The following is a 16,578-nucleotide window of genomic DNA, read 5'->3' as shown; positions in this document are numbered from 1 at the left end:
GACAGTTAATTTAGTGGAGGTAATCACAGCTATGATTCTCCACCTGAGCACCTTGGCCATATCGAAATAAAGAATGATTTGTGTCATTTTAAATGTTCGCTCTGTTTAGCACAAACTACGAAACTCACCGTCCAACATGAGAGAGCTTTTTTAAAATGTGGTCTGATTTGATGTCGTTATTTTGATCATGTAAGAAAATAACAGGAAAAACATGTAAATATAAAAGAAGAAATAACATAAATCAATCAGTCAATTACATCAGTAAGCACTGAAATATTTTAACATACATGTGCCAAAAGCAAAAAATGTATTCCTACCTTTTACGTTATTTTTTGCCGTTACATAAATGCTTTCCTCAAAACAAATCTTCATTTCTGATCTTCATATTTCCACATTGGATCAAAACAAACCCCTCATGAATTATCAACTCTTCTGTCTCCCTGTACTTCATGAAAATCACGCCTTTATTCGCAACCAGTGATGGACAAAGTACGCAGCTTCATTTCTTAAGTCAAATTATAGATCCACTTGGTCAAATATTACTCCAATACAAGTGAAAGTGGCTCTGTCAGATTTTTTCTTGAGTTAAAGTACTGAAGTACTTGCTTTTAAAAATACTTAAGTATTCAAAGTAGTTTTTAAAACATCTCAAAACTTTGTATTTTCACAAAGCATGATGGCAGTCAAGAATACATAGGAGTACATTCGGTTACATTATGTTTATTTAGAAACCATTACTTGATATCTCTAAAAACTACAACATGGAATAAAAACAGACACTAAGTTACGCCAAACATGGACAACTTAGTTTGAAATGTTCACCTGGAATGAAACAAATGTTACGTAGCTCAACACGCTTTCTCAGGTTGGACAGTGAATGTTTGTATGTTTGGGCAGAGTGGGAAACAGGGAGAACATTTCAAACGATACATATAATTCTTCATTTCAAAAACCTCTAACACGGGCTGAAGATATGTCCATGGGTGCTCAGGTGGAGAATTATAGCCATCATTACCACCTCTAAATGAACTGCCTGATCTGAGTGATGCTCTGTGTTTGCTCCACGTTCAACCGTGGAGACGCTCGATATACAGGTATGACTAAACCACTGAGATAAACAGAACTACAAAAACACATTTTACTGTCTTAGGGATCAGATTTCAGAAAAGAGAAGGAAATTCATGAGCTGACGTCAAAGCAAAAGCAGTGAGTAACTAGAGCACTGATAGAAATGTAGAGGAGTAAAAAATACAATAATTGTCTTCTGAATGTATTGGAGTAAACGTAATAAGTTTCCCCAAAAAATAATACTCAAATAAAGTACAGATACTCAAAAAAATTAATTAAGTACTGTACTCAAGTAAATTTATGTTTTGACATTGCTATAGTTCCATACTGAGTCTGAAAACGTGCCTTTTAGTCCAAACACTCATAATCTTTTAATTTAACCCTGCCTCTCTTTCAAAGAACATTAGGTATGTCCTGGCAGCAGATTGTTCATGCTTTATACATCATTTCTGTAGTTTTAAAATCCACAAGATCAAATAATTTCAAGGTTTTGGAGTTGAGGAACGATGAATTTGTGTTCACAGAAATCCACATTATGTTTATTCTGATGGCTCTTTTCTGTAGTACTGAAAGCAGAGAGCTACTACACGCATATCCCTAAACCTCAGTAAAAAGATTGTGACATGGTGGAATAAGTGAACTAGATGTAGAGGTTTGAACATTTGAAACTAAGCTGTTTGAGTTTGGAGTTAGCTGATGTTTTAATTCTCTGGTTGGTCGTTCCTGTGATTGCTCTGATTCTTTTGGAGCTGCAAATCTGTAAATCTGTAGGATGCGAGTTTAAAAGTGTAAATAATGTAACACCAAACAATGTTAAGTCAGCAATCATTAGATAAAGGGGGTTGAGAAAATCTCTTTATTATGACTTAATATTATTGTTCCATCAGTCCATCTAACACTGTGTGACAGTAATCGTATTTAATCCTCTGTCTGCTCATTACACAATGTAAAGCATCCCTCTGTAATGAGCTTACAGTCACTGAGACCATGAGACTGGTAAAGAATCCGCTGCTGACCTCTAGTGGCTAAAGTGGAATTACACCTTGTACTCTGCACTTCTTGTTAATGTTTATAAGATGTATATTGACCTGTTGGTTTACCTGTGAACGGAGATCTAATGATTCAAAAGGCGAAAGGAATTGTTCCAGATTTTTTTGAGTTTTTTTGTCTGATTTTTAAGCTGTTTAAAGACTTATTATTAAACTTTCTCTCACAAAAACATATATATTTATGAGCTTTTTTTGATTTAACATTTTACATTCAGGGATTAAACATTGTACAAAATATAAAATGTGTGACTGAAATGTTCTTTAAAGTCACTGAAACACTTCACAGGAGGACATGTGTGTTGTTTTGTTCTGAGGAAGACATCGTGACGAAGTGGAGGTGGGTGTTCATGCTCCATTCACGCACATGATACAGCTGTGTGTGTGTGTGTGTGTGTGTGTTTGTGTGTGTGTGTGTGTGTGTGTGTGTGTGTGTGTGTGTGTGTGTGTGTGTGTGTGTGTGTGTGTGTGTGTGTGTGTGTGTGTGTGTGTGTGTGTGTGTGTGACCTTGCCGTCTCTCTGCTCCTCTGTTTGCCTGCAGAGGTTTTGTGTTGGAGACGAGAGTCCTGGCTCTATTATTTTGCTCGTTCTGCTCCCGGATAAATATCTTTCACAAGTTTCAGGGACACTTACTTCTGACTCACACACACACACACACACACACACACACACACACACACACACACACACACACACACACATACACACACACACACACACACACACACACACACACTCACACAACCTCAGCTCAATGCCTGGCGTTACCAAGGCAACCTGAAGGCCAGTACCGTTGAGGTAGAAGAGCACGGATGGAGATAAGGAGATGGGGGTCTTTTGTCTTGAGTTTCCTCTGTAGTGGATTAATCAAAAGCAGCTGATGCAGGACCCTGAACGCAGCGCTGAAGAGCACTGAAGTAATTTTCATTGATTCATGAAGGATCTATTCAGTTTAAAAGTCAGACTTTATATTCTTGGCCACATGAAGTTTTCTCCACTTCATACAGAATATTTTACTAACAGGCGACACAAAACAGAACTGATGGTACAAACAGTACAGCTACATAACGGAAGAAGACTCTTAGCGCTAAACAGACGTCCACCAGCGAACAGTGCCCAGGGGTCCAAAACATGCAAAACACAACATACAAGGATTAAAGCTGCTCTACGCAATATTTTTATATCGAAAAGAGCTCATAGTCAAGTCAAGTCAAGTCAAGTCAAGCTTTATTTATAGAGCACATTTAAAAACAACCTCAGTTGGCCAAAGTGCTGTACAGTTATTAAGATATAATATAATCATTCACAAATATAATAATAAATAAAAACAATAAAAGAATAGTAAGAGCTCAATTAAGGAAATAAAAAGAGTAAAAAAGTGAAAAAGCCAAGGATTCTTGTTTAGCTGGGACTGAATGCCAAGGAGAAAAGATGGGTTTTCAGTAGTGTTTTAAAGTGCTTAACAGACTGTGCAGCTCTAACCTGGAAAGGTAGGCTGTTCCACAGCTTTGGGGCTGCCACTGAGTAGGCTCTGTCCCCACAATTAGAGAGTCTGGACCAAGGTACTGCCAGGAGCAGCTGGTTTGATGACCTAAGTGCTCTGGAAGTACTGTGAGGCTGTACAAGAGTGCTATATTATCCCTCTGCACTCCCAGCATGCAGGCCTGCTCATCATACTTTAAGTCTCTAACAATAGTATGGGAGGTCGAGACTTCAGCCATCAGGCCCCCTCTCCTTTGGACTCATCTACCAGTCAAGGCTGATTTATACTTCTGCGTTGAATCAACGGCGTACCCTACGCCGGGGGTCCGCATAGCTCCTGTACCTACGCCGAGGCCTACGCATGTAGCTGACGTGCACCTCCTCCAAAATGTAACTACCCGTAGAGCCGACGCGAACCGCAAGCCCTGTGATTGGTCCGCTCGACGGCTTTGTCTTTCCCGCATTCACAGCACTTCCGGGATCCCGGACATCGGCCGCACATTGGCCGTGTATTTCATCTCCTCCTCTCTATTCCTCATGTAATCGTGTCTGTATGATAAACAGCAACATGTATCAGCTGTAGATTAACATAACACGCTCTGAATCGCTGTGGTAAACAGAGATCGTAGCGGAACAGGAAGCAGGCAACCAGCTATCAGAGAGACCACACTGCCCTCAGGTGTTTGGGAGAAGAATTGCTGCATGACATGGACACATCGACGCACAAGTATGTAGGGCTCATGTCCACGTCAGCCCCTGCTGCGTAGGGGCGATGCAGAAGTATAAACCAGCCTTCAGGGTCCTGGAGGCAGACACCCTCTCTGTTTTTAAGAGCAGGCTTCAAACTTTCCTTTTTGATGAAGCTTATAGTAAGAGCTGGCTCAGGCTTGGACCAGCTCTTAGTTATACTGCTATAGGCTTAGACTGCCAGGAAACTGACTCACCAGGATCCTGTCTTTCCCTCTCTCTCCTCTGTCTGCCTGTCCCTTACTTTAACTCTTCGTGTCCCATTAAAGTTACTAACCATAGACCTTTCTGGAGTCCCTGAGCTCCCTTGTCTCGTAGGTTCCTCTGGATCTCTGCCATAGACGACCTGCTGCTGTGCCAGACTACAGTTGCTATAACTGTATAAGGCCTGCAGCCTACCATTCTCAGGTAGGGTCCTCCTGGTCGTCCTAAAGTCCAGGCTCAAATCTAAAGGTGACAGACTTTTGTCATCAGCGACCTTTTCCACGCTTTCATTCTTCTTCTGTTTTTCGTTTGTTTGTTTTCACCAAGCTGCATCACAGACAGAAACCGAAAGAGTTATTTTCCGTCTGTCTCTGACTTCCTCTTCTCAGATCAGGATTACAGGTGAGGTTATTTTCCGTCTGTCTCTGACTTCCTCTTCTCAGATCAGGATTACAGGTGAGGTGACGTGCTTTGCATGTTTAAACTTAAGCTGACATTAATGTTTGTCTCGGATTTACTTAAAAAGATCTAGTTCTCCTGGTAGAGCTGACCTTGTCTGTAGACGTTGACAGTCTAGCTCTCAACTTTTTGAATGCATGCATGATGTCAGTGTGAAGAGATACAGTTTTGAGAAGAAAAAGAGAGGCAGCTTAAATGTTTCTTCTGCTCTATATCAGTTTGCATTTTTACAGATTTACAGGTGTGAGCCTCTGAAGATGATTCTTTGAGTTTGTCTCTGGAGGAGAAAAAGTAAGCGGATACGTCATTGTTCTTCCCTCGCCTCATGCTCTCCCTCCGTCCTCCTCTGCAGTAAAGATATATGTCGAGTATAATATCCATGTCATGGGATCTTCTGGCTCTAATTGTTGTTTATATTACATGTTTGTGACGCCGCCCTCGGGTGCTGTAGGTGGGTGGAGGCAGTGAAGTGAGAGCTGCTCCCACCTCCACGGAGTCATTCTCACGACTTCAGTACAACACTTAAGTTCTCCTTGGGGAGTGTGCTGAAACGCTCTCAACACCTCTGATTTACAACCCTCATAATTTATTTTATTCAGGCAACAAATCACTTTGTGTCGGAGGATCTTCTTGTTTTTCTTTGTAAGAGATAAACTCTTAAATTTCAGACTGATTTACTCTGCTCTCTCTGTTTGAGTGTAAAAGGATGAGGCAGCCACCAACTCTTCACCTTTGCAGAGCTTCTTAGCAGAGCAGGGGGAATCCGTTTATATGATACTGGAGCAACATGAGGAACTGAGGCCGTTACAGACAGCTGTCCTGTTCTTGTATGACAGAACGGAGAGCTGTGTCTGCACCCTCAGCACCAAGTCAAACGAGATGCGTGCTGGCCTCTTCCAGGGTTGCTCCTTGTCACTGAGTTGGGATTTTAGGGACAGGATCTGAAGGTGCAGCCGGGGGGTGCAAATGATTTGTCTGCTGGCTTCAGGCTTGGACCTTCAGCAGGCATTGTGCAGACGGTTTAAAGCCAAGTGTGAAGTGGTTGGAATCAGGGTCAGCATCTTTAAGTTTGAGGCCGTGGGTCCTTGCCTCAAAGGGAATTGCTCCCTGCGTGTGGGGAGTCTTTGCTTCAAGTGACAGAGAGACTGTCCATTAAACGCCCTTGATCGTACAAACACATTTGGCCTGCGCGTTCCTGTGCTTAGTGTCAGTGCTTAGTGTGTCCCGTTTCTCCAACAATCAAAAGTGCAGCGCACTAGATCTGTACCTTTGGTAAGGCCGCAGCTGAGCTGTGTTAGCCCAAGTATAAATCCCACAATGCATGATGTTGGTGATCTTTATTCCCACCAAGTTATTATCAAGAGCCACAAGATCGCTACTGGATGCTACTGAAGAAATTTCAATGTAAGAGAGATGTATATGAGCTTAGACCGCCGGGGGAAATGACACAGTGGGATTCTTTCTTTCCCTCTCTCTCTTCTGTCTGCCCATCACTTACTTTAACTCTTCCTGTCCCATTAAAATTACTAGCCATAGACCTTTCTGGAGTCCCTGAGCTCCCTTGTCTCGTATAGATGCCTCTGGATCTCTGTCGTAGACGGCCTGCTGCTGTGGACATGCCGGACTCCAGCTACTACAACGACTACTATCCGTCTCACCAATATCATCTCTCTCTTCATCTCCCTCTATCCCTCTCTCCAACACAGTCTCAGCAGATGTGTGTCTAACATGAGTCTGGTTCTGCTGGAGGTTTCTGCCTGTTAAAGGAAGTTTGTCCATGCCACTGTAACTTGCTAATTGCTGCTAAGTGCTCTGCTCATGGTCGATTAAGATTGTGATCGATTTGCAGGGCCAATGGGTCGGGACATCTTATGTCTGCTGGATCGGGCTTTAATCAAGCCACGACGTGCTTGGATTTCTTCAGTATTCATCAGCTTATTCAGTTTCCAAATGTACACATAAGATTATTCATTTTTCATGCTTCTCTTTGGGTTTGTTGTTCAGTTCACAGAGAGGAGTTTCTGCTTGTCAATACTTTGCGATTCTTTTGTTAATGTCAGATGATTTCTTTTACAAGCCTCCAGGATTCTTTATTCCACCGGTGGATTTTTATTTCTGTTTTGTTTTAATCTTGTACGTGCACAAATAAAAAACTATAGAACAGACTAAACTAAAAACATATTTTTCATGAACGTCTTTAAAAATATCTCGGTGACATCTGAAGTCTAACAGTGAAAGTTTGTTTTGGTGTGAAGACAAAGTTGTCTTGTTAGCGTCTCCTTTGTTTGGACTGAACCTCTCCTCCTTCCTCCGTCACTCAGGAGGAGATCAGACAGGTGTGAATCACATGCTGAGTCAGGACAGCTCACAGGTTTATGTCAAAAACAACATCACCTGGTGTGGATCAGAGGTCTTCATCACAAAGAGAGCTGCAGGCTGATAACAGAGGAGAGGGAAGGTGAGTGACAGCAGGTCAGTAAAGGGAGAGAGCAGCTAACGAGGCCGCTGCCCCCTGCTGTCTGTGAGGGGGACTCACACACACACACACAACACAACACACAGACACATAACCATCATATACACTGTTCAGAATGTACTTGTAAAACTAAAAATAAGGACAGGGTTTATTTGAAAGAAAAAAAAAGATAAATCAAAATGTAATATTTGTGGTTTTTCTGCTCTTGTGTATCAGAGGAAAAGACTCCTTTGAAATGGAGAGATAAACATGAAGCAAAGAGAAATTGAATCTAAATAATATAAAAGAATAAAGTAAATAAAAACAAATGAAAACATGTAAGGTTTATGGAATGTTTGCACAACTATCTCAAGGAAACCTGTACAAGAGAAATTCTAAGAAACTGCATGAGAGAAATCGTACAATTTAAAATAAAAAAAGTAAGATGCTAAAAAAAGATGTGCATTTGGTGCCTTTAAGGGTAAAATGTGTAATTTGGGTGAAGTTTAGAGACTTTCACCTAAACATTTGATATCTAAGTCCTAAAAGAATTCAGGTTTTTGAAATTTAAAGTCATGAATGGATTTTAAAAAGTCTTATTTTGTTGTACTTCCTGAAACTTTATCAAATCTAGGCTCTAGTACATGACTTAAATTTTTTTAATTGAATCTTTTGGTGGATTATCTTGTTAACGTGACTTGACAGCATGACAGCATTTACAGCAGGGTATTACTTACACATTTACAAACCTCGAACAGAAGAGAGAAGGAGAGGAGAAGACTCAAGACTTCAAGAAAATGTAGCTTTGAGATGAAAAATACTAAGCATGGTTGGCAGGAGAGAACAAGGATGATTATTCTTATACGAAAAAGATTTTAATCTTAGAGTTTTTATTTGCTTGTTTATTTATTGTAGTATTTATCAAGTTGTTTTTAATTTATTTTAATTGTAATGATTATGTTTTGTTTCAGATGTGTCTAGTTTTTTTAAATTTAACTATCACTGTTATTTTCTGTCTCTGTTCTTTTGTGAATCATTTTGTGCTGCATTCATGAATGTCTGAAAGGTGCTGTAAAATAAAGTTCAGTTGAAAAAATATACAGTTAAATTTGGTAAACCTCTGTTTATTTCTGTTTGTTCTGATGTGCAAAAAAATAGACTAAATCTTTCTTTGTTTGGTTCATAAAAAGTCTGAAATATGATGTTACAAAAGTGTGCAAGAACCCTGGAGATGTATTAATACTTTAAAACCATTTTTTACACAAGCTGCAAAACACACTGATGTACAAGTTTGCTCATGGCAAAGATGTTTAAACATTAGAGCTCCTTGGAGGAACTTTTGAGCAGAGCCCATTTAGACTTTTTCTTCATGATGCAATTTAAGAAAAGAAGTTGAAATCTCTTTTTAAAAGATAGTGGGGAAAAAACATGCAAATGAACATCTTGAGGACTCTGATCTGTAAAAATCTAAAAAGCATTATTGAACACAGCACTACAGTTCAGTAAAGATGCACATGGCGGCTTGGACCCGAAAACAGTTTTATGCGTCAGCAGCCGTTGACAAAACTGAATATTGACTTTTTTGTCACTTTAGACTTGATTCTTAAAGGGCAGAATTAAAAGTCTTCCTCCTCTCATTATTAAGTTTCCTCCCAGATCTTAATACTTTTCTGTAGATACCTACCCTGTTTTGTGATGTTTACAGGCCTTTTAAATTATAATACAGAAAAAGTCAATCTTTATGCTGATGATCTTATATTCTCATTTGCTGTTGTAGCTCATATAAAGGCACGATTTCAGCTTCAGTCTATTTTATGAACAATAAGGAGAAAGAGTGCAAGGCTTATATTAATTACATCTTAAGAATAGGTTCAAAGATAGTTAATTGAAATAAAATCATTAAGTCAGTTGATTCTTTACATTCTTTGTCTGGCTGGTCTGCATCAAGACAAACAAAGCTTCTGTGAAAATGCTCGTTTCTGGAAGAAGTTTGGATTAAACATTTTGCTCGGGACACGAGGAGAATCTCTATACTAGCTTTCATCACAGCATCACATGAATATTTTACAGGTTTTGAAAAAGTTCAACACATGAAAAAGCATGAATGATGGGAATTCACGTCTTCATGTCTCTGCATCAACTCTTCTTATATGTGATCACGCTGCAGGAAACACACCTTACACAGTCACTGTGACCAACTCCACTGCAGAGGACAATCCCAGAGACTCCAGCAGCTTATCTCACTTAAACAGGAGAGTTTATGTTCGACGCTGACCTTTGTCATGCAGGGTCACACTGCACATAGCATGCAGCAGAAGTGAAGCCCTGCTGCTCTGCATCCGGCTTGGATTTCTCTGTGATCTTGTCGGTATCGAGTGTTGCAGGGAAAACAAGTCCATGTCGCCGGAGAGGAAATGGAAAAATGCTTTTAGAAGCCTAGCAGGAAGTCTCGCATCACGCTGCGTCAGAGCTTCACAGAGGAAACGTGGGAAGTCATGCAGGTGACTGTCTGATGCATCATTTATAAGCAGGTCTCACAACAGGGGGAAGTCACAGTGATCGTCCTCAAACATACAGAGGGGTAAACATGTCCGACAAAAAACAAGGGTTTCCTCCATGAGTCAGCCATCGTGCTGGAAGAGGCTCAGAAACCAAAGCATCAGTTTAGGAGGTTATCTTATTAAATCTGCTCTTTTATGTTCCTTTTTTTTTATTTAGGCTTCTGCTTTCATTTGAAATTCTTTTATTTTGTGGATTTTAAGACAATCCTCAGCCTTTAAAAGAAGGAATTTATCTCTGAGTATCCCCTCGAGATATTAGGATTTTAGGGGTTGATGTTTTACAAGAGGGTTAATAAAACTTTAGTGGATTTTTTCAGTAATGTGAGTTTTTTTTGCAAATAAAGCAAACACAACCCTTTTGAATTGCATCATGGCATGGTGTTTAAATGTTCCTGCAGGCGCTTAAAAGCTTCAAATGGTCTGACTAACACCCATAAGGGAATATTGCATCTAAAGTTTAATGTCAGACAAGACTGAATAGCTGCTGAACATCTGGAAAGGACCGTTCCTCCTCAAATGGTGATCATTTTACTGGCCCTCCTAAATACTAACACATAATCCTCCACTGTTACAATCACATGAATCTGCAAACCTGAAGCATTATGTTCTCTGACTGTTTCCTGCTCTGTTTGGTTATTGGTTCCAGGATGTTTGTAATGTTTGCTCAGTCACACTGAAAGGGACATTTGTGTCATTGTGCAGAGTTCGATGGTAATGGTATGGCTGTTATTCTGTTGATGGGAGATCAGGTTGAAAAAAAGACAGGCTCTCTTCTAAAGAGGAACCTGATCACACGTCATTTCACATTGATCGACAGAAATTAGCCCGTCCCATTCCCCTCTGCCTGTTGACACTGTGGTAAAAACGTTACAATAGAATTGAATGGAATCGAATCAATTAAAGCAGAATGGAATGGAACGGAATAGATCATAGCAGAATAGAATAGAATGGAACAGAATAGATCAAAGCAGAATAGAATGGGACAGAATAGATCAAAGAAGAATAGAATAGAATGAAGCAGAATAGATCAAAGAAGAATAGAATGGAACAGAATAGATCAAAGCAGAATAGAATGGAACATAATAGATCAAAGCAGAATAGAATGGAACACAATAGATCAAAGGAGAATAGAATTGAATGCCGCTGACTGATCAAAGCCCCAATTCTTAACTAAATCGATGCTTGAGACAACCGGATCACACACGTCATATTAAATCAATCCACAGAAAGAAGAATAGAATAGAATGGAACACATCAAAACAGAATAGAATGTTCCGATGGATCAAAGCCAAATAACAGCTGTGATTAATTCTAGACTGCAATAGAGACACCAGGGACGACCTGATCACACATCATATCAAATTAATCTACAGAAATGAGTCCGTCAAATTCCCTCTCTGCCTGTTGACACATCGGGTAAAAACATTAGCTTACTAAGGCTAGTCCTGTATTTTGTTTCCTTGCATAAATGCTGTCCTGTAATACAGGCAACGCCAGCAGAGCTGGTGAGAGCATCTCTAAGCTGCTGGTCTCTACAAAGTCACTTAAACCAGAAGAGGTAGTGATGACAGCAACAACGTTCAAAGCTGAGACATTTGCCTCAATTACGTTTGAAGGTGAGTCAACGTCAAAGAGAAGAAGGAGAGCTGAATGAGGACAAAAATGTTAACATCAGTATTCCTGCTGATCTCCAGTTCACTTCGTCTAACATTACCTTTAATGGAAATGTTCACTTCAATGATAAGGAGTCAAACAAGGAGGCTGATAAGAATCTGTTTGTGTGAAGCATTATCGACCGTGGAGCGGTATAAATAAACCATTCTTAAGTGTCTTCAGTTGTTAGCCAAGTCATAAATGTGCAAGTATATTGAGTGGGTGGTTCTGCAAGTCAGAATGCCTTCACTTTACATTATCCTGTACTTACAACAGGCAGGACGATGTCAAAACGACACTGTCACCTTGTAATGTTTACAAGGTGTCCAAGATGGTGGGTGAAACAGAGTCTAAAGCTATAAGACAGGTCCCATCCACTCAGGGTGAATCCTCCTGACTTTTACCTGCTGCGTTCTCGTACTCACTCACTTTGACTTCTTGAAGACATTTTTCCAGCAGGAAAAGGTGTGGGTAAAGTATAGACGAAAAATTTGTCGCTCTGTTTTCATACAAGGCCATCTGCCTCCTTATGTCACAAAGAGTCTCTCATGTAATATTATGTCTTTGTGTCCACTGTTTTTAGGTCAGTGTTTCTTCTGGTGCCGGCGTGGTACATTTAATAAAATATATGTAAAGCTTTCAGGCCAGTGAGCCTTCAATAACGTGTGTTTTTGAGTGTGCATATTGTTTATTACATTAAATTGCTGAAAGCAGTGCATCAGTAATATCACACAAGCTGTCTGTGCCCATCCGCCGCCAACACCAACGTCATTAAATCAGTGTCAAGGCTGCCTTTTCACACACCTTGGTTTTGTTCTTTAGAGAGAGGGAGTCCATTCAGATCCATTCAAGGCTGCTGTGCAGTGTCCTTTGATTCAAACCTGCTTTTCAGCTCAGCTCCTAATGCCTCAACGACTTTGTCTCTGCAGCTTCAACTCTTAAAAACTCTGCTTTCATGTTGTCATTAGCTTCTGCACAAGTGACGTCAATGAGAGGTTTTTTTTATGAAAATATTTGGAGGTTTCTGCTGCCCGTCAGCACCAGCACCACCTCCTCGTGATTCTCTCCCTCCTCTCAACAAGGTGAAAATGTAGAAAGTGATCCTCCGCCCATCAAGAAGGTTTATTTATGGTGGTGATGGCAGCTTTTCTTAACGGCTGCTATGGTTACCTTCACACCAGATATGGTGTACGTAGCTCAGGTTGGCGTTGGTGTTGTTGGCGCTCGTGCGATCACCTCACTTTTGTCTCACAACAGATTCTTTTTCATGGGTGGTGGTGTGAGGCATCACAAAGCAGCCTACTGTGTTAGCAAATGTGTGTGTATGTGTGTATGTGTGTGTGTGTGTGTGTGTGTGTGTGTGTGTGTGTGTGTGTGTGTGTGTGTGTGTGTGTGTGATGCTGAGGATAATGCATGGAAAAGCCTCTGTGTGTGTTTGTGTGTGTGTGTGTGTGTGTGTGTGTGTATGTATGTGTGTGTGTGTGTGTGTGTGTGTGTGTGTGTGTGTGTGTGTGTGTGTGTGTGTGTGTGTGTGTGTGTGTGTGTGTCTGTGTGTGTGTGTGTCTGTGTGTGTGTGTGTGTTTAGACGAACAGGAGCTGAGTGCGAGCAAAGAAATGGAAAAACAATGACACGGCCATTGAGCACAAGACAAACAATACAAGCACACGATCAGTGAGTTGGTGTCATCGTGCTGTAAATCATGACACAGGCGATAACACTGGCTTTTTTAGAGTAAAGTCTGTGTGTGTGTGTGTGTGTGTGTCTGTGTGTTTGTGTGTGCATGCGTGCGTGCGTGCGTGCATGTGTTAGTGTTAGTGTGTGTGTGTGTGTGTGTGTGTGTGTGTGTGTGTGTGTGTGTGTGTTACAGCATGTGGGAGTAGCTCTGTACAGATTCAGGTGTATCCAGGTTACTGAGGAATGTAAATGCAAACATGGCTGCTCAAACAGAGGAAGGGGGAACGTTTATGAAACACAGGGACACAAACATCACTGAGTAGTGTGTCTGTGTGAGTGTTTGAGGGTTTGATATCTTAGAGGCCTCAAGTTTGGGAAGCATGTTTTTACCTCAGTTGGGTATGGGATGTTTTCTGAGAACTTGTTGAATGAACTTCAAGCTATTACAGATTTATGTAAAAGCACTGGTGGCAGTTTCCTGGGTCTGACCTGGGTTCAGTGTATATAACGATGGACACTGTGTCCCCACCTCCTCCAGTTGTACAAAAGTGAAGCTAAAATACCCCCTCAGTGACCCCTCATGACTAGTGAACCAATCTAAAGTTTTGTTCTCTCTAAATACAGTGACAGTATGATAAACATTGCTAACAGACAGTAACGTTTTTGTCACACGGTCAACAGGAAGAGGTGAAATCATCAACAGTACTCCACAAAGTGATTTGTGTGACGTCCTTAGTGTTTGTTACGTTCCCTCTCCCCGTTCCTCCTCTACTCTGATGATCCGGTGCACACAGCGCTGCAGGAGCCCCATTGGTCAACAGAGCTGTCAATCATGGTGTTGATAATGGAAGATCCAGGCCACAAATATTTTCTAAAGGTCCAACCCTTTTTCTCTGAATTCTGTCTTTCAGATCAAAGGCAGAGTTCTAGAATTCTATCCTTGATCTCAGTATTCCATGAGACAAGTCAACATTCTAAAGAAAAGTTGGATCTAAAAAAGAAATGTAATTTCCCCCTACTCTCTTTCCTACTTCATACCTCTTTTCATATCATCAAATAACTAATTCAAAGTAAACTGCTCCACTCTGCTGGCCAGCCACACCCCCTCATCAGGCAACCCGGTTCACCTGCACACTCACCTGCTCCTCATCTGCAATCAAGCCGGTTTATAAGCAGCAGCCACTCCCCACTCCTTGCCAGATTGTTCTTTGACCTCATGCAAGACTTTCCAGCGTTCTTCTCCGGACTGATCTCCTGTTGCCGACCCTGCCTGCCCGTGACCATCCCTCCTTGCCGCTTCCTAGGAAAACACCTACACCTTCTGTCCCTGACTACAAGTTCTGCCTACGCCCTTACGGGGTTCTGCCTGTCCGTCCTCGTGGTCGTTTGGCGTCCGGTCCTCCTGCGGAGTACGAGTGAGTCTGTTCTTCAACTCCCTCCGGGATCTGTCTGTCACCAGCACTTGATTCGTCAGGCTGTCATCGAGCCCCGAGAGACTCGATTCTCTACATGTGTTCAAGGTAGAGAGGCTATTCACCTGTTGCCCGTGTCTATTGATGAACTGTTCAATAAAGGTCATTACCAACTGATCTCTTGGCTTCTGGTACTGCTTGTGGGTCCTGACTCTCCCCGTTACATGGGGAGGGCTATAAATATTTTGGCTTCTATTTAGGGGAGCTGACATGATGTCCTTGCATGTAGTTATCAATAGGTAGAGTCTTGTTTCGGTCTGCTTCAAACCGACACAAGAATCTGGACTGTACCCATCTGAGAGGTCTTTGCTGTCTCACATGTAAGTTCAAAGTGTTTTGGTGAGAGGAAGGGACTGTGTGTCTATACCACAACTTAAAGCCATCCCTGTCAGTGCAGACTGACTCTAAATGACATCAAGGTGTCAGCACCTGTCACAATGCTGTTTAGGCTTCACTTTTGTACAAGGGGAGATATTTTTTTTTTAAACTCAAGAGTACGCCTCGTTTATACATGACCGTACAGCACCAGACTAGGTTTTTAATAGTATCTTATTCATACATCACTGGCTATTTAAAGCCAGCCAGGATCATCAGGTTGTCTTTAATATGCCCTGTGGGAACCAGTGACAGAAGAAGACCAAAAAGACATCTGGTTGCCAGAAAGAGAGCCTAATTTCTCACCCCCATGGAGTCATCACTGTGTCCTCCTGTGTTGTTTGAAATAATGAGAGGAGAAATGTGTGACTAGTTTTGAAACCGTTCCTCCTGCAGCCCGGCTGGTCTCAAACTGCAGACTCTCTTTTATATAGAGACCTAACCCTCTCATCTGTGCCTCTTAGATCTGTGCATTATTAATGCTGACAACCTGGAGCAGAAACCTTTTTATATACAAAATAATTCAGACATTAATTTTTATGGTCTTGCCATTTCTGTAATCAACCAGCCGCTTTAAACTGTGACAGGTCGGCAGTGTTGAGGAGAGAAAGCAAACTGTAAGCAAAACAAAGTAACCCAACTTCTTTCACTGGGCTGATATGATTACAGGTAGTCCGCCAAAGTCTGCAACAACAGCGGTGAAGAAGGAATGTCCCGGTCCTGATCGCAGTTATCAGATCGGAGCTGATTTGGACATTTTTTACTTGATCAGAGATTGTGCATTAAAGCTGTTCATCTTTTGAACTTGTGATTGCATACCTCAGCTGTCACTAAGCACAGCAGAACCAAGTGCAACCTCCGGTTGTGAGAATTGAAGCCAATGCGGAAGTGTAGAAAACTGCAGTCTCTGGAGTTTCCACTTGAGGCTGGCTCCGGAAGTACCAGAAACCACATACACAGAAATTCAAAAAAGATAATCTTTACGGAAGAAATTAACCCGTTTACAGCTTGGTACAAAAAAAAGAGTATAGTTTGGATAGCTCATTTCTCAATCGGTACACACTGTATGGGGGGGGATTTTATTCATAACATGTATTAAGATGGGTGAAGTCACAGATACTTATTACTTATAAAGTCTATGGTTTAAGCACACATTTTCTGAAAGGTAGGGGAGGTAAAACAGGGGCAGGATGGATTTTTTTCATTTTGGGGGGGTTTGTAGACATGCCAGGGACACATATTTCTGTGAGAAAACCATGAAAAAGTATATTTTGCATAACATGGGACCTTTAAGTTCAGGCTACTGGACCAGATCTAGGTTCTGATTGAGTGGGATAACAGTATAATGTATGCCAGAGACCATATACTTTAAATTCAAAAG

Source organism: Notolabrus celidotus, chromosome 11, assembly GCF_009762535.1.
Source record: "Notolabrus celidotus isolate fNotCel1 chromosome 11, fNotCel1.pri, whole genome shotgun sequence".
Taxonomy (NCBI): domain Eukaryota; kingdom Metazoa; phylum Chordata; class Actinopteri; order Labriformes; family Labridae; genus Notolabrus; species Notolabrus celidotus.
This window is presented reverse-complemented; position numbering follows the sequence as displayed.